Here is a 24,584-nt window from a genome sequence, read left to right as displayed (position 1 = left end):
TTTGTTGTTTTTTTTTAGCTGGTTGGTTTGGTTTTGGGATATTATTTTTGGAGGTTTGGTGGGGGGGGCAGGAGGGGGAAGTTGTTTTCCTTTGCCTTTTCTTTTTCTTTTTTCTGGAGTAGGTTTGTTAGGATAGGCAGAGGTTTTTGCGGTTTTCCATAAAATCATCTACCCCCTAAAAGTCTGAATTAATAAAAATTTCTGATCTGTGTAGTGATCATAACATTCACAAAGCTCTGCTTCTGGTATTCCAAATTAATTGTATACCTGGAAGATGCAGGACAAGTCTTGCTGGAGGAGTTAAATTCTTTCTCAGGGTCACACAGACATTTTTTAGTAGAGCTAGAAATGGAAGTTAGTCAAATGCCTTTACCACAACACATTTCCTTCCTCAAACATATTGGCTAAGTGTACCACATTACAAATTGCTGCATTGGTCGCCAAGAAAAAAAGTATTTAAGGGATTGTGGAAGTTTAATTTCTACAGAAGTGAAAACATCATCATTTCCCACACTTTCATTAATTCTGCACTCCAGTGTGGCTCATTCTTATGGCTTTTTGCCTAAAAAGACACAAATCCACTCATACCATTGTCTGAGCAAGCCTGGGCTGTTTGTTTGTTAGGACATTCTGGTGTAGGGATATGAGTCCCTTTGAACCTGGGCCTCTCCCATCTCCTAGGAGAGCTGGGCTGCTGTGGCTGGTTTGAGCGCCATTGAAGAGTAGCACAGTCTTTCAGCAATATTTGTTCCAAACTCCACAAAACCAAAAACCCATGCAGTAGTTCTACAGAACCCCACTTTTTCTCCCTTATCTCCACCTCAGTGTATAGCAATAGTTTTTTATTCTATTTTGTCTAGTTTTATTAACAGAAGTTCTGTTTTTTATTACATGACTATTGACACTCTATAATCACTTTTCCTGGGCAGAAGAAAAGCTGTGGCTTTAAGCCCCCACTGAGGTCTTAACTTCCATGTAATGGCTTTAATTTCAACATGGAAACATTTATCAGTGGAATGTGAGCTGGAAAATAAGGTTCCATGGAGGGCAACCAAAACTCAGCACTGTCTGCACTGACCTGCCAGAAACTGCCAGGAATAGCAAAATACCCAGTTGTTTTCATACTAGCTGCAACCCTGAGCTGCTGAGTGAGGGTTGTTTTCAAGGATTTCTTTAAAAATATTCATTTTGCTCTTATAGAAATGTAACTGTGGTGTCTGTCTGAGGAGGTATTATTATTTAATTTTTCATTATTTCTTTTAAAGCGCTGGGTAGAATGCTTGAATATATCAGTAGGACACTGACAGCAATTTTTTTTTTTGCATGCTCATTGTCTTTTCCTTCTTTTTCCTCTGTCTCAACTCTTTAAATTCAATTCTCCATTTCCTCTGGTAGAGTAGTTGACTTTTTCTACACTGCTGAGAGCCAGCCAGATGGGGTTTTGGCTTTCTCCTAGAGCACAGATCTCATTAAGCCAGGAGTTGGTGATTTAACAGGTCTTTATCCATGTTACCTCATGATAAAAACTGTAATAACCCAGTTAGAAGCTGCTCTTCAAGACAGCTTTGCAATTTTGTCTCATTCCTTCAGATGATAATGTACTACATCTAATAAGACATGTGCATATATATCTGTCCATGTACACACACACACACATATGACTGGCCCCTATGCCTTTTCTCCTGTGTATGCAATTTTAGCCTTCCATTTATTCTACTAAGGCACAAAGCCAGCTGTCATATTATTCGCTCAGATGAAAACTGCAGTTGAGTGAATTGTGTAACAGTACATCTGACTTTTTTTTTCTGATTACTATATAAATTATGGACTGTAGGTATCAACATCACATTTTCTAAGTTTTTTTCCAGTGTTCTAGAAAATATATTTTCATATATTTTCTATAGTGTTTTCTACTATGCTTTAGTGTTTTCTACTTGTGGCATAAGACCTAGATTTCATATTTAAAAATCATACATTGTACAAAGGTTACCAAGAGAATTTTTATTCATCTCTAGTTTGTAAGACCGGGTGATACTCAATTACTGTTCAAAGCTAAAGTGTGTCTTAACATGAGTAGTGTGTTCTCCTGTTCTTACAGAAAAGGGGGAAAATTAACCTGTCTCCCATGATGTAGCTTTCAAGTACTACAAATTCCTATGTATTTGATAAGGACTTAAAAAAATGAAGAACCAGTGGAAGAGAATGCTTCTCATGTTAGTAACAACATAAAAAGTACAAAATAAGAAGCCCCCTGCCAAAGAAAGAGATTTATCCTTTTATTTACTTTTGATTTATTTTTTAACCCAAAGATACAGCCTTTGATACTTACCTGGATAGTTTAAACCAAAGAGATTTTGGAGGTGAGTGAAACTCACATTAACTAGAGCGTGTTTAAGACCATTACTGAATTCTTCATATTCCTGCATACTTTTTTCACCTCAATGAAATATATTTGCTTTTAAATCTATTTGTTTTTTGTGTATGCAGAAGAGTTTACCATCTCTCTTATAATTTCTCCTGGTAATGTTACAACTTCAGAAGAAAACTATGTTGAGTAAGTTGCAGGTCTTGAAAAATTAATAATTATAGCATTGCTTTTTCCTCTGCTGTTCTGAATATGAACAGAACAACCTAGAAGTGAATCAAGTACTGGATAGAAACAAACCAACTTAGATTCCTAAGTCATTTCACCTTCCATTTTGGTAGAGCATCAAGGCATCACAACAAAACACTGATAATGCGATTGACAATAACATTAAAATGAGAAGATAATAATAGCAAGTATGAATGCACACATGAAAAATCTGGCCATTTAGTGGGAAATGTGGTTTCCTTCATGACTCATTCACCTATGCCTCCAAATGCCTTTAAAACGGATGGGCTAGTTAGCTCTCTGCTCTGTACCACACCTCCAGGGGGACTGTCAGGGCAGCTGCAAATCTGTTGTGATTGCAGAGAGATGGGGCCTATGCCTGCAGCAGACCTCTTCACCCATGAATCTAAACATCTGCTCATTTCTGATGCAAAGTCAACAGTAAAATTCTTAATTTTTCATTGTGTATATCCTGCCCCCTAAAACTTCTCCACTACTACCAGCCTAATGTTATAAACACTTGATCTTATATGATGAATACCAGGATGATCACCCATAAAAGGGCCAGGAGCTGGCACATCAAGCAATGGGCCCATGCTTGATGGGCCATACAGATGGTGGATAACTACTTACACAGAGCAACTAGGAACTTTGAAAATTCAGATTTGATTTACTTTGATCTGCAGTGAATCATACTCATGGATGTCCAGATACTTGGCAGGTATTTTACTGCATTCAAAGTAGTGTAGAAGGTTTTGAAGTTAAATTTTTCTCTATTATTTTTGATATTTTTCTCCCCTTGCTACCTCCTGTTTTTCTTAAGGTAGCCTGGACTCCCCCAGAATTAAACAAATCACTCTTAATTTAATTCAGACTGGTATGTTTTGCTTTTATCTCAAGCAATTAAAATAGGGATATTTGTTTCTCTAGTTTCAAATCCCTTAAACCAAATCCCAAAGCAGGAGAAACAGACAACTACCCCTTTGCATATTTCCTCACTTGCAACGTCTAAGACTAACAGATTCATTTTATCAAGACAATATTCTTTGTATGCAGTAAGTGGATTTAAGCTCTTAGGAAGCAATTCTCCAATCTATACATATCTATATCACTCTGTCATAACTTGTAAACTGATCTCAGGTTTGAACTGATTTTTTCTATGTTTCTCTGTAAGGAGAGATGCAAAGTAAGTGTTTAACAATGCTGCCAGTGTTAGAGTATCTCCTCCTTATAAACTGTCCAGTATCAATTTGAAGTGGCCCAGTGGTTTCTTCAATCCTGTGATTAAGTATTTCCAGATAACATTTCAAAAGGTAGCAAAGGTCATGTCATTAATATACAGGTGCATGGGCTGTGCACTCACTGTTCTCACTCCAGCCCAAAATGAAAAGCAGGCAGCCTCATGAACAAGCAGGTGCATGCAAATTATTTTGTTCCACTGAAGGAATTGATTGCTCTCCTCCTGCACATTGATTTTACTGCTGTATAAGTCTTAGACATCCATTTTGTAATATTCTGAGAGCATGTGAGAGCTACAATAGGCAACATCACTTTCTAAAAACTTCTGCTTACTAAAAACTATTCTTTTTGTTGTATGTATAAATCAAGGAATTCTTTTAAAAGAAATATTAGATTCAAAGTTAAAATTGAAATTGATTCAAAGTTAAAATTTAAACAAGGTAAAATATTTTGTACTTGTCATACAGAATTGTCTTACAGAAATGACAGAGGCTTCACACCTACTCTGCTGACACATAATCAGGTACACATATTGCATGAGGAGGCAGGGCAGAAAAAAGAAAACATTAGTACCTTGGGAAAATACCTTGTTCTTAAATCCCTCTTGATTACAAACATGATAGGGAGAAGAGACTCAGACTGATGCCTGTGTTTTTCATAGGACGGGTTACTGTTTTGACTTACAAAAACAGTCTTGGTTATCTTGTAAAGAAATTCACAGTGATTGTAAACAGAGCTTTGAAAGAACAAAGCAAGGATCTACCAGATCTAATCACTCTAGATAAGAATTGATGCATCTTGGGAAATAAAATTTGGAATATCTCACTTTTTAATGCTTTTTTAAGCAAAAGAACATGAATTTTCTCTGAGTTTAAATGCCAAACCAAACAACAAGATATGAAAAAGTTAACAAATAAATGGTATGGACAGGACAAGACACACTGAGTAAACAAGAGGAACAAGTTGCTTTAGACACTGCATTTTCACTGATTTATATGCTTGTGATAGAGGCTTATTTTCTTCACTCACTACCTTTAAAATGGAGCAAAATGGATCAAATGTTTCTCTTCTCTGTTTGGAAGTTTCTTTTGAACTAAAGTGAGCATGTATGAGTTTTCAATAAAAAATATCTGCTGCAAAGTCTCCAAATCTCTAAGTCCTCTCCCTGAACATAGTTATGAATCAATTTCAAAAATTGCTTGTTGTTAATTCCAGTTGCTATATAGAATACTTTTGTGATTGTTCTTAAAAAGGACATGTTCTTTTTTCTCTTCATCATCCTTTTTGTGCCTACTGGGGCTTCAGTGTCTCAGAGGTTTCTGGGATTGTCTGCCATTGAGAAGCAAATACTGGAATATTTCTGTTACAATAATTTTTCCTAAGGCAGAATCAAGCACATCCTGCCAAATTTCTTGCTACTCACCAGCTTTATGTGACTATTACGACTAATTCAATGTGTAAGTTCTGTATTTCTGCTGTTTTCTGTATTTTGATATATATAACTTCTAATATATTCCACATTTGCTTTTCACATATTGTAAAGGTGAGTTCTATATTTTGTTTCTGTGCCATATGCCATGTTCCTCTCTAAATCATGTGTCAAAATACAGAAATATTTAACTGTATTACAGTTTAGTAGAGTGGGCAGTATTTAATACAGTCTTACAGCCCTCTGTGACTTCACTGAAACAACTTCTACTAGCATCTACAATAAGATTCCTATGATTCACAGCTTGCATCATATTTCTGCAATGTACTCCAGGTTCTTTACAGGGTTATAACATACTAAAATACGGCAACAGTGAGAACAGTATAAGATAATCAGCTTTTAAGGATTCAGATTCCCTTCAGTCAAAAAATCACACACTTAGGATTGATATTTGAATATTTGAGGGTAGGAAAAGACAAAAATTCTTTATATCTGCCCACATCTTACATAACACTCAGTTCAAGAGAATTCTGAACCTGTGTGCAGGGTCCTGGAAGTGAATTGTAAATCATAGAATGACCTGAGCTGGAATTTGGAAATTTGCCAGTTGACCAGTTGACCAGGACATTTCCAGAAGCCCAAGATCATCCAAAAATGAAAAAGAAAGGCCTCATGATAACATCAGCCAGATCTTTGGGACAATGTTATTTCTGCCTATAGCTGTTTTGTTATTAACACATCTAAAAAACCACATTTTACTGTCCCCCACAGTTCTGGTCTTCTTCAGCTGCAACAGACTTTCAGACACACAAATTTTCTCCCTACAGTGGTGACCAGTATCTCTGTATGCCCTTCATGTCACATGAGCTTTCCTCCATTGGCCATACACTTTCTTGTTTTTACCTCAGTTCCAGAAGGTGCCTGCTTAGCCAAGCCAACCTTTTGCCTCCCCTACCTGACTTCTAACATTTTGGAATTGCCCATTCCTGTGCTCTTGGGAAGCGGTGCTTAAAAAGTGACCAGCATTGATGTACCCCAGTACCCTCTAAAGCACTTTCTCAGGGACTGCTTTAATTAGTTTCCTGAGCAGTCTGCTCTCCTCTTGTCCAGGGCTGACATTTTGCTGGCACTTTTCCTCCTGTTGTCAGAGATTTCAGACTTGATTCCTTCATGGTTACTGTGGCTAAGATAGCCACCAGTCAGTACTTCACTCATTAGAATCTCTCTTTTAGAAAGAAACAAACCAAGAAGGGCACCTGTCATAGTTGCCTCCTTTAGTACTGTACCATGAATCACAGACTCATACAATGTTTAGGATTAGAAGAGACCTTTAAGATCATGTCATTCCAATCCCCCTGCCCATGGGCAGGGACACCTTCCCCTTCACCAGGTGGCTCAAAGATCCATCCAGCCTGGCCTTGAACTCTTCTATGATATGGACTTTCTATGATACATCCACTGCTTCTTTGGCCAGCCTGTGGCAGTGCCTTGCCACCCTCAAAGTAAAGACTCTCTTCCTAATGTCTAATCTAAACCAATTATCTTTCACTTCAAAGCCATCTTATCACTACATGCCCATGCAATAAGTCCCTCTACCAGCTTTCTAGTTGGCCCCCACTAGAAGGCTGCTATAAGGACTCTCTGGAGTCTTCTCTTCTCTAGGATGAACAATGCCAATTATCTAAGCATTTTCTCAGAGGGAAGATGCTCTATCCTATAACCATCCTCATGACCCTCCTCTGGACTCGTTTTAACAGGTCTGTGTCCTTCCAGTTAAGTTATAACACAAGTATTTTAGGGGTGTTTTGGACCTTCTTGTACCACCTGTGTGTTATTCCCATACTAATAATATGGCAATAATTCCTATACTAATAATATGGTTAATATCTGGCAAGATGGATTGTCCCATATGATCAAGGGTGGCTGAATTAGGTGTCTCTTAGTTCCTTAGAAAATAATTCATCAGTGCTTTCAACCTGTCTCAGTGGTCCATAGCAGACTCCCATGAGGAAATCTGCACTACTTGCCTGTCCCTTAATACTTATCCAGAGGCTCTCAACTGGACCATTGCCAAAAGTGAGCTCCACACATTCCAGCCCTTCCATTACACGCAATGACACCCTGCCACCATGACCTCCACTGCCTCTTCTGCCCTGCTTATCCCTCCTGAACAGCCTGTAGCCATCCAAAAACAGACTTCTGTCAGAGGACTCATTCCACCAGGGATGACACTGAAGTATCTCAAGGACTCATGCTGCATGTGTTGGTCAAGTGCATCTCATTGCAGCTAACACCCCATGGAGAAGACTGAAGGATCTCACTAACACATAGTCCCTCAAACTTTCATGTCCCTCCCCATTACTCATGAGTGGCAAGTATGCTCTTTTTCCTTTCTCCATTCCAGACTAGTTTAAAGTTCTGTTGATAAGCCCTTCTAACTCCTGTGCAAAACCCTTTTTCCCCTCTGAGAAAGGTGCACCTCATCAGGTGTCAGCCAACCTGGCATTATATAGGTCATCCTATGATCAAAAAACCTCCAAATTCTGTCAGTGACACCAGCCTTGGAACAGCATGTTAATCTATTGACTCTGCTCATTCCTTTCAATATTCTTTACTGTTGTTGAAAGGCATGAAGAAAACACTATCTGTGATCCTGATCCTTCAGCCAATCACCTCAAAAGCCCTAACATCCCTTTTCATTGCCCAAAAAGCCATGGAAACACTTGAAGTGCAGTAAGTTAAATAAATAGCAGGGGTATGATGAAGGTGATAGTGGATTCTCATTTCAGCAAAGAAAAGCTACAGCTCTATCTGGAGTAGTAACACAGAGTAATGGATAAATGTAAACTAGAGTGGAGTCGTTAGAGATAATTTCACATGACTTCAAGACTGCCACTTCACATGACTGCATTCAATACTGCCCTCATTTCCACATACATCAATGCAATGAGCTTGTTCTAGGAAATTTCTGCAAATTTAGCACTTGAAGAAAAAGTTGATCAATTTGATTTGCTGTAACTGAGTACAAACCACCACTTCCATTTCTTTTTACCTGTTCTTCCTCTCCTTTAACCCACAAAAGTCTCAATTCAGAGATTAATCCCAGCTCCAGGCAGCCCTAGAAATGTCAAGCTTAATGGCATCTCAGCCATACAGGGGCTCAGCTCATATTTCAGCCTTGTAATAGTCTGAGTTTTGATAGAGTTAATACACGCTAGACATACTTTTCATAAGAAATTAGTGTGCCATTCCCACCTTCATTCTCTTCTCCCCCTCTCTCTCCCCAAGTTGCAGCAGTCTGGATTGGAAATAAGACCAAATAAAGAACAAATATGAAACATTAGAATGAAATGGGTTTATATACTTCATTTATGTCCATGAGGAATTAATGTACATGCTTAGAGATGATTATTTAAACACTGACATTAGTAGTTATTGCAGTGTAGGGGTTTTCTTCTTCCAGTAGATGCCTCACTCTTCTGGTGCAAGAAGCATAGCTGACTTTGGGGGGAAGTGTAATGATGTTTCCACCCCCTATCCAAACAGATGCACTTTGGAACACTTTAAATAGGAATGAAAATAATTTGAAGGAATAGAGAGTTGATATAATATACCTGAAAAGAGAGCTGATATACTATAGGCCATAGTACTTTGACAATGTCCATAGTACCCAAACAGCTATAGCTGCACTATGTCCTCCAAGCATTTTCTTATTTTTGGCAACCTGTTCAGAGATTACTGTACAGAAACTGAGAAAGTGTCACAGTACTGAGAAAGTGACACAGTACTACAGACCAGCTGTGTACTGTACACAGCTGGTCTGTAGCTGGACAAGGTAAATCTAGCTGTAACACAAATCCAATTCAGCTAGCCTGGTTCATTCCAGAAAACAGATAAGTCCCTGGATAGGTTGGATTTAAACCTATACGGGGACCCTCAGCCAACCCTGCTCAAGCCTAGATGAAAAAGCACCACTGGCCAGAGATCTGGGTGGAGAGAGACCCCAATCAATCAGCTGTTTAAACCCTGGAGTTTCAAACCCCCTATATAAGGAATCTTCCATAACAAATGATCGCTGTTGTGGCATGGATCTCTGAGAGTTTGTGTTGTCCCTGTCTCCAGCCAATGACTTCATGTAACAAGAACGTTCTACACCTTCACCACCAGTCTTGGCCAAAAGTGTATCTGTTTCTTCTGTGGAAGTATGGTTCACTTTTTGACAGGAAATGATGAGGGTTTTTTTGCTGTCTTGAGGAAAACTTTATATTCTTCCTCTCCAGGGTCTTGTTAAATCTCTCACAAAGTTTTTATAGAGGAAGTAAATGCACATACACAAAAACCATTGCAAAGCTGTGTGTCCTGCAGAGACTTGAGCTCTTACTTATTGCCTCTCAACTCGTCTCCTGAAAAAAAACCCAACCAAAAATTATTGGTTAGATGTGTTGATAAGAACTCTTTAAAGCCAGCACCTTAGCATGAGTGAGGATGTAATTGCAATCAAATGACACAGTTTTATAATTTCCTAGCAGAGGATGATTATTCGACATACACTGTACAGCAACTGAATATGGCCACTGATGTTCCAGAAGATGCTGCTGATACACATAATGTTCTTAGCACTGTCTGATGAGCATTATACAATGCAAATCAGAAACAAGAGGCTACATTGAAAAAAAAAATCTAGTGAACATTAATTAACATACATATCCTTCTTTTTAGCTACCATTAGCATTGTAGCAGTAAATAAGATGCTAAAAATAATTGCCTAACACAAAAACCTATGTGACATTGATTTACTGTGAAATAATTTTGACCTTTAACAAGTGGGTGTACCATGATGTGTTTTTAAGTAAGTGAATCCCATGAATCAAAATAGGAGAAAATATATCCTGCCGGAAAATCCTAGTTTATGCTATAATTAACCTCCATGCTACTCTCTCTATCGACTGTTCAGAAACTAGGAAACTGCTGAGCTTCTACCTGGATCCTAGAAAAACCTTGTGAATTTCTTTATGAAATAGAACTACAGGAGAGAGTGTGGATCAAAAAGTACCTTTTCAAATATATGTCATCATCAAGACAGACATGTAGGGAATTAAATAGTATTTCTTTAATTAACCAGAAGAAAGTAATAGTAGATTATAAAGCAGAAGTCAGAGAAGAGGAAAGGTACGCTTCTGAAAATTAAATTTAGAATGGCTTCTTTAATTTAGCTTGAAGTGTTGGTAACACTGCAAGGGGAATAATATAGCTGTGATTCTATATAGCAATATGTTATTTTTAGGTCATTCTAGCTGTGAATAAAGCAAGAACCTCTGGGGAGACTTTTCTTTTGTAGTGTTGGCCTCCTGCTAAAATGCTTTTGTTCAACCGTGGTGGCACATCTTTCTGCTTCCTCTGTAATAGTTCATCTTACTTGCTCAGAAAATTGTTCATTTTAAATATGGATATGGGAATAGGTATGGTGCTTACATCATCTCAGGGAAAGAGAAAGAAAGTAGCTGGAGCCTGAGCCAAATAGTGTCCTATAATATTCTAGAAATATCCTAGGACATAAAAAGGCAATAATCAGTCTTATTTCTGATGTTAGAGCACATTATTTGTAATGAAAACACATTTCTATCTATAATGCATCATGTCCAACTATATTCTCCTTGAATATTTTTCAGAAGTAGTAGTTGATGATCTAATCTATTCCTAGCTGAGAATAGTTAAATGTACTTCAATTTTTCAAAGAAATCAATATTTTCCTATTATTATTTTTATTGTTATTATTACTATAGCAATTACTATTATTATGATTATTAAAATGAGGGAGCAACTGTAAGGTTAATTTAGCAGTTTCACAGTTGTAATTTCAAGGGATGGCTGAATCAGTTTGGAGAGGACAGGATGGAATACAAGGCTAGAAAATGAAGATGCTAGATTTGCCTGGCATGGAACTCAATAGACAAATAACAAATCTTAGAAAAATAGCAAAACAGCAAGTAAGAAGCCCTGGGACAAAGCTACTATTGTGAGATTTAAAAGATTCAAGAAATATGGATGCTACCAGTAGTACTAGAAGCTGCATTACCTTTAGAAAGACATTTGACCTCTCATTTCCGTAGTTTTCTGTCTTTTCTGCATAAGATTTTGTTCCTCTTTTTCTGTTTAAAGTAATAGATTTCTAACAGTCTATGAAATACTAAATACTAAATACTAAAACCTTTGAATTTTCTAGATATCTATCAGTTAGATTTCTAACATATCATGAACTGCAATCAAAAGAAAAAGAAAGCTTAAAGATTACTCCATAGGCTAAAAAAGAGTAAAGATGTCAAATAATGTTTGTACTCTCTGTACAAAGAAAATCCTCTTCCTTTTCTCTGTTGTTATGGCATAAACTTCTTCTGCCCCAAACAGCTTGGATGGGTAATGTAAAAAAAAATCCTCAGCAATACATGATTGCACTATTGGCTAGGCACATGGGCATTATTAGGGAGGATAGTTACATACATTGTTTGGCCAAAAAAGAAGTTTTTGATGTCAATTTAGGAAGCCTGCAGATAGATATTTACGAAGTGTTTTAACAAAGCATCTCTTTTTTGAGACAGTGAAATCTACTATTGCCATATTTTGTTCACCTGCTAGCTAGTTTTAGAGTTTATGCTCCACCTACACATAGGAATACAATTCATTCTCTGAATGTATATTTTGCTTGCTACACTCATCTGCACTCACAGTTGAAGGCTGTTAAGAAAAGCTTCAACCCTGGCATGACTGAGACAACTATATAGCTTTTTTTTTTTTAGTTTTTAGTTTTTCTTTTGGTACAGCTTATACACACAACACACAAACACAGATACACAATGAGATGGCAGAGCACCAGAAACTTCTCCATGGAAAATCTTGTCCACCTGATTTTCTATGTCCAACAGAAGAAATAACAGTTATTCTGGAAGATTCTCAACATGCCAACATCATCCCATCCAGCATCTAAACCATATAAAACTAGCTTTCATACATCCAATGCACTTTAAAAAAATTAGTTTTAGAATGCTTTCTTATTTTAGGCAATTTATTTTGTAATAGATTGAGGGAAAAGGGAAAGAAAGAGATAAGAATATATGTGATCTCCCTAGAACATTTTTCTTCTCTTCTGGAAGCAGTTATGCAAGTCCAAATCCTCAGGGTATGATCCAGTTTTCCCCTGTCCCCCATGATTAGGCAGGCTCACCACCCTGGCCACATCTCCCAAGGGTGTCAGTGACACCTTTTCCTCAGCCTCCACCAGGGGTGACACAGCTCTGCAGCATCAGCCACACTACAGTGTTACACATTTATGTGCATGGGGTGGAGAAAAACAAAACAGCACCAACTTCACAACCTTGAGAATAAACTCATGACATGCCTACCAGCTGACAAAGATTTCTACATTTCATCTCTGTTCTGTTAGCACTCCTACCTACTTCCCATTCCTTTTATCAAAACTTAATTTTCATTCTCTGTTTCATGTCCTTTACCTCTCTTCCCTTCTTCCCTTTTGAGTGACCTGTTCCTAACACCATGTGGTTAAGCCTGATGCCTGGAAGAATGCACCAGTATGAGTCTCTTTGACAGTTTCCAAAAAGGAAGAAAGATGCCTGATTATTCAGTGGGGAGATTTGCAATGCTCTTGAGGGCAAGCTTTCTCATTTTGGCCACAAGCTCTGGCTTGGTTGCAATCATGGCCTGTGCTTCTCCAAGAGAAAATCTATTTGAACAATTAATTTGCTCTTCAATATCAACCTTCCCAGGGTAATTTTGATGACAATGTTGAATTTAGCTCACAATCAAAAAGATAAAGAGAGTCTGATGTGTTTGGTTTTCACAAGTGTGCCATCAGTGTAAGAGAGACATAATTACCTAGGAAATTTTAGCAACAGAAGACACATCTCTAAATTATTATAGTCATATTCCCATGACAAAAGTGTCTTAGACAAGTAGGAAATAAAACTGAATTAAATTTTTACATAACTGGAAGTCCCATATAGTAAATTATGTAATTTAATTACTAAATTGCTACCTAACCTCTCAAATGAACCAAAATCCTACATGAGAAGAACTACAAGGTATTTATATACTCCAAGGCAAATAACTTTGTGATTGTGTCATTAAATTTGAGAATACGTTGCCCTTTAAATTGCTGTTAACAGATTTTTTGTTAAGTTGCACTACAGATTTCCAAAGCATCAATAATCACATTACTATGCCAGTGTCAATTTTAATCTCATCCTCATGTTCTCTTCTTGCATCAACAGGAAGCCCATGGAACACACATCAGCAACAGAGACCAATGGCATCACTGTTGCTCCTGCACTGCTAATGTCTTCTGAGTTGATGATTGCATATTATTATAATATCTGAGAAATAAAATCCATCACTGGCATAAGTAGCTATGGAAAATTTCTTTTTATTTGAGGCAGCATGCCTAACCACCTCTTGAAACAAGCTATGAACACTCACAGAGGTAGAAACAGAATACAGCTTTTTTTGGAAACTTTGTAAACATCGTAAATCAGGTAACCTTCTTCCCTCAGTTTTAACTGAGAAAGAAAAACCAGGATTTTTACAAGCACTGTAGTGGTACCAGTGTTAGCATAGGGTTTCTTTGGAAATACTAAGACCCTTGAATTTTCTAGATATGTCTAAATATTTTTCAAAAATTTGTGAGGTATTTTAGCATGAAATGTGATGAAAAGTCAATTATTTTCTTAGGTTGTATTTTTGTTTTCTTAGTCTGCAGACACAAATAAGACCCTTGCAAGACAGTGTTTGTGATTCAGTTTATGAAGCTCACAGAGAGGTAATGTATTTCAAGTACAGTGGTCAGATACCTGTTCCATAAAGTTGTTTTATACAACATCAAACACGTCTCACTGTTCTGCCTTAATTTATGAAGGAAGAACACCATTCCGTGTTTGTGAGCATGACAGAGTACTGTATTTCCAGCAGAACTGTACTTCCAATGAAGATTTTTCACTAAGGGAAAATCACTACTGTTGATTGCACTATCAGCAAGCACTAATTTCAGCTAAACTCCCTTTGCTGAAGTAGAGGCCAAATGTAATAGTAACCCTCCCACCTGGATCAGGAGCAGGAACCTACTATATCAAACATCAGAGGTAAACACAGGGTCTCTATTTCCTGGTAATTGAATTCAGACAGCTGGCTTTTAGAAACATGGAATTTGATTTTCACTGTGTCCTAGCAGAGGTTAAAAATGTGTAAAAAGGCTGTCTAAAGTGCCTCATTTGCTATCTCCTATGACTGAAAAAAAGAGGAAAGTATATAACTACTAGTATATATAATATTAGGCTCCCATGCTGCAGTTCTACCCCAATATACAATAGAGCAGTATTCTTCTATCCTCTGAGATGTTTGAAAAATAAAATTGAAATAAATGGAACACTTTTTAGTATTGCATGTTGATATACTCTCAAGTGAAAAAGGTTAATTAATAATGAGTTAATTTGTATTACAGCCATGGTAATTTGTTGCTGCCTGAATAGCTGCTAGTAAAGTCCAAGGAAGCAAAAAGGGCCTTTGCATGGTATCCACCGATGTTTAATTCAGCCGTGAGGTGAGATGTTCCGAGTCCCCAGGCATACTTATGGGGAGATTCAAGGTTTCTCCTTCACAAGTGGCAGGGGCTGACCCTGGTCTCGGGGCAGTACAAAGATAAGGGCCAATTGGGGATTAAGGAAGGAGTGTCTCAGGGACATGGGGACATAGGAGCAGGGGAAGGTGGCAATGGGATCTTAACAGGTTTTTGCAGGAAGCTTCTTGACTCCCCAACCCAGGGGATGCCCCCCAGGGTCTCCATGGCAATTTACCAAAAGTTGTTTGCTCCTAACCTAAATCACTTACTTTGAAGGAAGATTATACTCTGATATTCTGATCATTGATAGATGTAGTAACAGAAGATAAATATATGCCCTTCAAAAACTACTGTGCAAGGTCCCTAATAGGTATACATACTCCAGCACAACTGCTGTGAAATGAAAATCATTACAAAACTACTTAAGCTCTTGTACAGTTACTCATCCAATAAAACCCTTCAGAGGAGGAGTTACTTCTTGACTAAGAGAGCTATTCTATTTCTTTGAAACTGGCAGAGCCCCAAATGCAGAAACATTCATAGTTCTCAAGTAAAGTAATTCGTATTCCTAACTAGTCTGAATTCTAGTCTTGCATGTTGAATATATTGCTTTAATCCAGGCAGAGTCCTTTTCTTAAATGCCTAGTGAATCTAATCAAAGATTTGGCCAGGCTCATTTCAATGATTTGGTCTTCTTTTGAATTCCTCCTTTCTAGCAAACTTGCTCTCCCCTCCCTTCCTCCCATCCCCACTGCCCCCCTCCCCAAAAAAGGAAAGATACTAGATAACAATTTAATAATTTCTAGCCATACAAACTAAATTGGAAATCGAGGTCTTTCTTTGTGCAGTGGTATTTATCACTAATGTTGCTTTCATATTTTAGCTAATAGGGACAATCTTTAGAGCCTTTAGAACAAGCTCTGGCTAAGGCAGAAAGGAAATGCAGATCTGCTGTAGCTCATTTCTTTTCCCTAAGTAAAGTTATTGACCATTTCTGTCCCTGTCACTTGCAACCAAGAAATCATTTCAGTTTTTCCTCTTTACAGGTTGTCAAGACTGAATTCCTACAGTGGAAGAACACTTTTATGACTTGAAAAGTCATGTGATTTTGAGATTTATCACCTTTTATGACATTTTTCTAGGGATTTCATCACATAATTAAACCTTTTCTCTAATCTTAACTTTCCTTTGCTGTATGTTTCTACAATCCACACAGTCTGAAATTGTTCTTTGATTTTTCATCTAGGAACTTAGCTGTGTGCACAGCTGTCCATGTATTATCCTTGCTTAGATTTAAGACTACCCACCACTGGGAACTGTGACACTGTAGACAGGTCTCCAGGCTAGGTGACCACACAGAAGCCTTGGGATGCATTCCAAGGCTTCCGAGCAGGTCATCTGGACACTGCTGTTCTGCACAATTCTTGATATGAATATTTATTCAAGGAATAGCTTATCATTTTTTTCTTTACCATTCAGTGAAAAGAATCCAATATAATGAAAACAAAGTTATATTTTCATTTGTCTTGGCCTCAGTCAGCTGCTGCTTGCAAGCATTCAAATTTCATATTCATTCTCCTTTCTTTGTCTATGGCTGATCAAATCATTGGCTGATAGATCATGATGTATATCTGTTAGGATCAGTGAACTTACACCAGCTTTTACCTAGTGAGAATTATCCTAAATCACTCCAGTTTTCCTTATTGGTTTTAGGGATTGGTGAACTTTGGAGCATTAAAGAATAATATTTGAACACTATTTACTTGTGAAGCTGTATTGTTTATAATGTTCAGAACTATTTAAATGAAAGAGTATTCATTTTAAATCTCATGACCCCCACTCTGTGGCAGTATGATGGAAGGGCAGTGTAATGTAACAGGTGGCTTTCTGGGCTCTGTTTCACTTCATGATTCTACATGACTGAAGGTTTTATAACTAAGACATCAAGATTTTACTGAGAAATTACTCTTCCTGTTAATGATATTGGGTTGTAGTGACAGTTGTGTGGACAGAATATTTGTGTCTGTACAGATTGTATAACATCAGGATTATTTGCTCAATATGTCAATTAAAAAGGAAAAAATATGAAAAGAACAACTTAAAAAAATATCTGGAACCTGATGGATTTTCTTTCTTTTGACTGTGATCATCACATGGTATCAGATGTATGCTTGAAGAAATCTGCCCACCTGATTTCCAGAAAAGTTGAAAATTTTAATTTAAAATCAATGTAGATCAGCAATATAACCACATAGATTCACACAGGATTTGTTAATAGGACCTGGAATTAAATTTTCCACTGTGGATTATACTTATGGAGACGTAGCAAAAGCTCAGTGAGGTTGGACACATATATTTTAGGTATGTTCTTAATCTTACAAATTGGATCCAAGACCTGTAATACTGAGTCCCCTTGCTTCAGAAATATGTGTTTTCAGGGCAGTTTATTTCAGCTGAGTGTAGCAAACCTTGTGGATACTCATGGGAGTAAGAGCTAGCCTCAGTCACAATTCCACTCCTTCTGAACTTTAGGGAAACCTGCCCATTAATCTTGCCGGTTTATTAGTCTATTCATGCCATTTATAATAGAATAATAGAGTCACTGAATGTTTGGGCTGGGAAGTGTTGCATCATGTGGCGGACGAGCCCTTCACTTCTGTCAGTGTGTGCAGCCCTGAGACCACATCAGCCAGGGGCATGGCAATAAAACAAAATAGGGATGGGAACAACTGGAGTGCCTGAAAACCAGTTAAATAAAGAAAAATAAAAGGGGGCAAATAAAACATAAACCGTACACTATGTAGAGCTATTCCAGAAGACTACAAAATGAAGGAAACACAATCTTATACATACATTAGCTCAGGAGAGGGAACCAGCGAACAAAGAGAAATAGAAACAATACCGTATATGGAACCAATCAGAGGTCAAGGTTCAGAACAGAACCTAATAAGGAATAACTTAATTTACATAAATGTTCCCATTGTTCTTTTCTCCTCACCCACCTCCCACAATAACCTGACTGGATGTTATCTATCCTCACATCTTAGTGTCTAGAGGCCAATACTGTTCCCTGAGGTGTGGCTGTTTCGCAGCCCTTTCTCTCCAGGATGGACTGCCACAGGGAAGGACATTAAAGATCATCTAGTTCCAATCCCCCTGCCAAGGGTAGGGACTACTTTCACTGTATTATGTGGCTCAAAGCCTTGTTCAGCCTGAGTTTGCTTACTACTAGGGATGGGGCATCCACAACATCACAATTTAATTAGTTAAGTAAAAGAGTTTTCAGATTACATTATGAATAGACATGTCTATGGGATATGAGCAAATATGAGATATTCCACTTCTCCTTAACAAGAGAAGGCTTATCATGCTAAAGAGGTAACTTCCATGGAGCAGCAATGCCATTGAAATGAGACATTTAAAAGAACTTTTAATTTCACAAAAGCAAATACAACATTTTTTTCAAAAATAAATAAAAACTAGCACTCTCAGCCTTAGCGTAGTCTGGGAGACAAAGATATGTAAGACTGGACAGTTATCTGCAAAATCATTGCTATTCATTTGCATTCATAGAATGCTAAGCAGCTATATTTTCAAAATCTTTTTCTCTATTTTAAGAGTCTTTACCAAGGAAAGCTTGTAGAAATAAATCTGATTTCACACAGCATGAAAAATGCTTTTGGGTTTTCAGGGAGTGAGACCAGGCTTACTTCAATCCTTGTATTGTGTGAATAGAAGTATTCATCTTACCTTGAGGAAAATCTGTTATAATAAAACAGAAAACCTAGACCCAAGTTATTCTGGAATATTTCTATTCCAGAATTCTAGTGGAAAAATTACTAAGCAGTCATTAGGGACCATTTAGAAGTGTTCAAATATATTTTCAGAGTAATTGAGGAAATGTTAAAGAATTTCTCAGTTCCCCTAGGGTTTCATCTGGCTTTGGCTTCTTTGGGTTTGTTGTGTCTTTTGGGTTTGTTTTTTAGAAATCATTCAGCAATTTTGTCAATAGGAATGCTGCTTCAAAAAATTAGTATTTGCCTTCTTATTCAGTGAAGCCTGCTAATTGTATACCAAGGGCAGCAATTTTCTTGCAGCATTTCCCTTTTATTTCTTACATGAAGGCTACAGTAAATAGTCACACTAATTCACATTAATGCACAGAATAACCTTCTACACTGTTATTTCCCACTGACCTCTCCACTATGGTTTAAATGAAGAATTTAATGGGAGGTTGTCTGAATTATGCAACCCCATCCCTACTGTTAATAGATTTTAATGGAAATGTAGCTACTCTGTTTTATGATCTATAGTATAAAGTTCAAGAAGAGACAGACTGTGTTAGTGTTCTATTCTTCTAATACCTCAAACAAAAGGCCTACTACTAGAAATTGTGGTTTAATAGAACTAATGCCTTCTTTCCTGAAATGGTGATTGTATTTGAGGTGTGAAGGAAGGTTCAAGTAAAGGAAGATTGGCTGACTATAACTTGTACAAAGGCAATATTTCACATACTTATTTTTCACATATCTATCAGTTAAGTGCAGCACTACTTTTAGAGGATTTACAAACTGAGGTTTAGGGGGGTTAGCCTCCTGGGCTCCATGTGGGAAAAGAGCTGGATGTCCTAAAAATCCTTAAGTGAAAGAGTGAGCTGGAGCATGTTCATGTTGAACACAAAATTCTCTAAATTTGAGTCATAGGAAATACTAGAGCTTAAGGAAAGGAGGAAAGGAAGACAGGCATCTTGAACCTTTCCAAGGCTGATGTACTAGAATAAAGGTGAAAGACCGATACATACACGCAGTGAAAAAGAGACAGGTGGTATCTTCTAAAAAGGATGGTGCTCTTTTTTCCCTTCCCTTCCCTTCCCTTCCCTTCCCTTCCCTTCCCTTCCCTTCCCTTCCCATCCCAGAACTTCCATTCCCTTCCCTTCCCAGAACTTCCCTTCCTTCTGTCCCCTTTTCTTCCTTTCCTTCCTTTTCTTTTTATTTCCTTCCTTTCCTTCTTTTCTTTAATTAAGGGATCATGACAAAAGTGTCTGTATCAAAACCACGTGCTATAGGTTGCCATATTCTGTGTTAAACAACTTTCCAAGTGACCTCCTACCTGGATAAAATCACTATAGCATCACTTGAGCAGATAGAAACTTCAGATATACCATACTTTGATCAGAAGACAGATACTACGTAAGTGTTTTACTGAACCTCTACTTCACTATCAGCTTCTGAATGTAAGAAAAATAGCATAGTAGCAGTATTCATCCATATGCGTTTTTTCCCCCCACTACTTGCTTCCATAAGATCCAAAAGGCCTGCCTAAGCACAAACAATTTGTTCTACTGATCAACTTGCACCATTCTAATTTAGTAGGACCCTACTCTCAGTCTCTGCTTAATACAATTAGGTATGAACAAAGAATGCAAATCCACTGTTTTTCTACTCCAAATTCTTAGGAGACAATCTAAAGATGGAATGCAAGTTCTAGTTCAACTCAACATTTTTGCAAGTCTTTTGTTATTACCACAGACATCTGACATTTTTTTTCTCACAACAAACAAGCAAACAAATAAAAGGTACGCAGAGGACAAATCCCAACCCTTCAGTGATACCTATGCAGATATCCCAGAGGCAAAAGGGCAAGAGTAAGATTATTTAAACACACACAAAAAGCCATAAGAGAAATATAGACAATTTCCCAGGACAGTTGAGGTATCACATTCAAATTAATGACAATGGATTACGTGCATTGAGGCACCAGTGATCACTTGTATGGAGATTCAAAGGATAGCGTGTACATAGGATAGCAGCATACAAATAGAAGACAGAGATACAACAATAAACATTTTCTGTTCTGAAACAACTAGAAACCATTTTCAGTGGTGGGCAAAATATGGCACCACTTTAGGTAAGATGTTGTTATGAATAATTTGTCTTCGAAACACTGACATTCATTATTGTTTTATTAACTAAGCACTGTCCTACCAGAGGTAGAGATGAACATCCTTTACACATGGGAAAGGCATCAAATAAACATCAGTGACCCAAAAGCTTATCTCATCTGCAGTCTGCAGACACCATTTACTGCATGAGAATTGAAGTTTTGCTAAGGATGCAAGCTTGCATAACTGGATTTATTGCACTTTTCCATTCACCTGGAAAAAAATAATCCTCCAATATAAAGGTATTTGTTTTGTGTATTTTTGCTTTATACAAAGGTATGTAAAGTACTTTAATGACAACTGTGTTACATATCTTTATAACATATATCTCTTTCACTGGGACTCTTTTTTTACATTGAAATTTATCTTGGTGCTAGAAAAAACCTAGGAAATAGCGATGAGTAAAATTGCAGCCTGAAGGAGATCATGGGCAGATTTCTATCATCAAAGGAGCTGTTCAAAGGCTTTCATCCTTTTTGCTGCCAGCATGTGGCTCCATTTACAAAGTAAAATCGCCATGCAGCTATCTAGTGTATGATGCAATCTGTACTTTCACATATGCAAGAGAATAAAGAGAAAGTTTGTATCTTTTTCCTAAAAACAAAACAAAACCAAAACAAACCAAAACAAAATCCAAAAAAGCATGGTAAAAGAAAATTAAGTATCTGTGGCAAAAATAGAGTAAATTGTGCTCAAAGCTAAGAGCTCAGAGCCTGGAATCAATTTACCTGTCTAAAATACTTCATCAAGATATATGATAGTGACCTTTATAATTTAATATTTACTATTGTTGCTTGCCAGGAACAATATCATTGTGTTATGGAAGTATAAGCAGGAAGACTGTATGACTCAAAAGGGTTTTGCACAAACTGAAAGAACATTTTCTCCCAGATATATAAATGGCAGTAGTAGTGATGGTTCAGTAGCATGGTTCAGGCATGGATAATGAAAAATTTCAAGATAAGTTTGCCACAATGCAAAACCTTAGGATATTAAGTCTATTCCTGTATACAAGAAAGCCCAAGTACTTTATCATGAGATTACAACCACAGACCAATCTTATCTTTTTACGTAACTTTTATGTCAAAGGTCTAAAATTAATTGCTTTAGCATGTACCTAATCTTAAAATTCAAGTCCTTGCTGAATTTGTACCTAATGCAGATGAAAAGACTGGCAAGCTAAAGAAAACCCCACAGTTTTATTCCCCACGCAAAGCTATTATAATAAGTAGATATCCTGTCATGCAAGATGAGAAATAGTTTTTCAATTCAGTGAAGTCAGTCTTACAGGAAATCTACTACTTTACAGGATGTGAGGCTTGTTTTGTTTATTTTTCAGTGCTTCACACTAGGAGGTAACAGCATAAGTCACAGAATGAAGTTTAAGAGTTATTTTGTATTTCTACGTTAGAAATTTTCAAATTCAAAGGACAGGACACTGTAAGCCAAGTCTCAGATTTCATCAAGAGACAAAAATTAAGCATCACACTTTATTGTATTCATTTTTATTGCCTTTGTGAAGCGATATGAAAACAGCTCTTGAACTAATGAAAGCAGTATGAGCAGATTGAGGAAAATTCAGTAGAATGATATAGAGAGCCATTAAAAATGAAGTCTAAGGTAGACTGCCTTATGTTAACCATAAATAAAACTAGTAGATTTGACAGGTTCTATTCAAGTTAACGACTTTGATACAAAGGTAGTCATAAAAAGCTGAAATTTTAATTATTTTTTTCTAATTTTGAAGAAAAAACTTTTAAAATTCAGAAAGAAAACTTTAAAGCCTCTTAGTAGGCCCCAAGGTCGGTCTCTTTCACAGTCTCTTTTCAAAGAGTTGCTAAAATATCTTTTCAATGCTTTTCTCTTTTTCTTTTTTTCCTCCCAAATACTTTGATTCCTTTTATTACTACCTGTAAGCCAAATATTCCACACTTAGAAAATATTCCACACATAGGCCCCTAGCTTTGTCATAAAATAAGACCTTCGAATTCATGGAACATTCCCATGCTAAAGACTATTTTGAGGTCCTCCAAATTCTTGTCCATGCTTTCCTTTGCAAAGATTACTTTGAGAATATATTAATCTACACCAATTAAAGAATTTACATAAGAGCAGCTAGCATGGGAAACACTTCTAGAACAGAATGTAGCCCCTTGTTAGAGACTGCAAAGCTGCACCCTTCATTAATGCCATATAGAGCTTAAGGTGGGGGTAACCCTTTGGGTTGCTCCTGCCTCAGCAACAGGTGTTTATTGATTTGTTATTTCACAAAGCACCATGTGCTTTGCTCAGGGCAAGTCTTGGAATCCTTAGACCAGGCCTTTGCACCTACAGTGTGCATTTCCATGAACCAGTCAATAATGTAAGGCACAAACTTTGATGATGGCTTGATGTGACAAAGAGCTCTACAAAAAAATGCTGGTGTGACTCTGCAAATCAGTTGAAGCCACTAAGTCACCATTTCTGTTCAAAGAGCTTAATATTTCTTGTCATCAAATACTGAAAGCATCTTTGGGACACATTAATCACTAATTGCTTGCTATGTCCTATAGACCCACAAAAGCAGATTTTCACCTTCTGAAGTAAAAGGACCAGGCAATTAAGACCAAGCCAGAACTCTTGCACTTTAACTTTAAAAGATGCACTTTAAAAATATTAATAAGCTTTCAAAGAATTAATTTGTGTTGCATTTTCCATTTTATATGAATGAGGCAAATGCTCCATCTTAATAACAGATCTAGCCTTTTTAGAAATACTGAAACATCCATCACAAATCCAGTTACCCAGATTTGTTGTCATAACAAAGTTGGTAGATCTACTCAGAAAAAAAAGCTATTATTTTATTCTGAGGGTGGCAGAATTATGTTTTACCATAAAAATTTTTTATATTTTTAAGGAGCATTAGGACAGTCCTGTTTGATAAACGAATACTTCATCACATGCCCCTGAAAAACAGTACAGATTTGGGCCCTAATTCTTCCCTTTTACCTATGCAGATAAACCTCTCGAAGATCTCCTGCACAAATCTGCTCAGCAAGGGATGTTGAACAGGGCTCTCATGCGGTGGCTATGTGTGGTTGAGATACAGCTCATTGTAACACATGCCCAAGCTTCAGCTCGCTACGTTATGTTACGAATTTCACTGAAAACATGGTTTCATTAAAGCACACTGAAGCTCTCGACAAGCTTACAACCACAATCAGCACTCTCGCCTTGGATCCTTTGTTACCAGGATCTGCCTTGTGCCGTGCCCAGCACCCATCCCTCGGAGGATAACATGCCGTGGCTCCCCGCTGTCCTGAGCTGGTGTTGCCACCCACCCCTACACCCCGCAGAGAAGTCTGCAGAGCCTTCCCCTCAATTCGCTGACCACCGCTTGCGACCCCGCAACCACAGCCTTTCCTCTCCCAGCACTAAAAGCCCTCATCCGCCGGGACTGATCGCACATCAGCCCGTTCCTGCCCGAGGGCAGTCAAAAGGGCACGGGGCGCTTTGTTCCCTCCCTGCGGGCTCTCAAGGCTCGGACCCCTCCAAGCGGACACTGAACCCGTTTCGTGCGGACTCCAGACCCTCCCCTGTAGACCCCAGCCCCATTACTGGGAACACCGAACCCTCCCCTGAGGACTTCGGGCCTTCCCCTGCAAACCCCAGCCTCTCTCCTGTGACCGCAGACCCACCGGAACCCGCTCCCAGTCCGACCTGGCGCGGATCAGTGCCCAGCGGGGCTCGGACAGCGCCTCCTAGCGGCGCAGCCTAGCGC

General features: G+C 37.8%; 1 long non-coding RNA gene across 1 annotated transcript; it reads right to left on the bottom strand.

Moving 5' to 3' along the window:
* Positions 1 to 8,597: 8,597 nt before the first annotated feature.
* Positions 8,598 to 24,576, bottom strand: LOC143692241 (uncharacterized). Its single transcript, XR_013180147.1, has 2 exons — positions 24,502 to 24,576; positions 8,598 to 9,664 (listed from the first exon to the last, which is right to left on the bottom strand). It is a non-coding gene; the product is annotated as an uncharacterized LOC143692241 (long non-coding RNA).
* Positions 24,577 to 24,584: the final 8 nt, after the last annotated feature.

This window comes from Agelaius phoeniceus, chromosome Z (assembly GCF_051311805.1).
Source record: "Agelaius phoeniceus isolate bAgePho1 chromosome Z, bAgePho1.hap1, whole genome shotgun sequence".
Classification (NCBI taxonomy): domain Eukaryota; kingdom Metazoa; phylum Chordata; class Aves; order Passeriformes; family Icteridae; genus Agelaius; species Agelaius phoeniceus.
The sequence above is the reverse complement of the archived record's forward strand: the minus strand, read 5'-3'. Positions and strand labels throughout refer to the sequence as shown.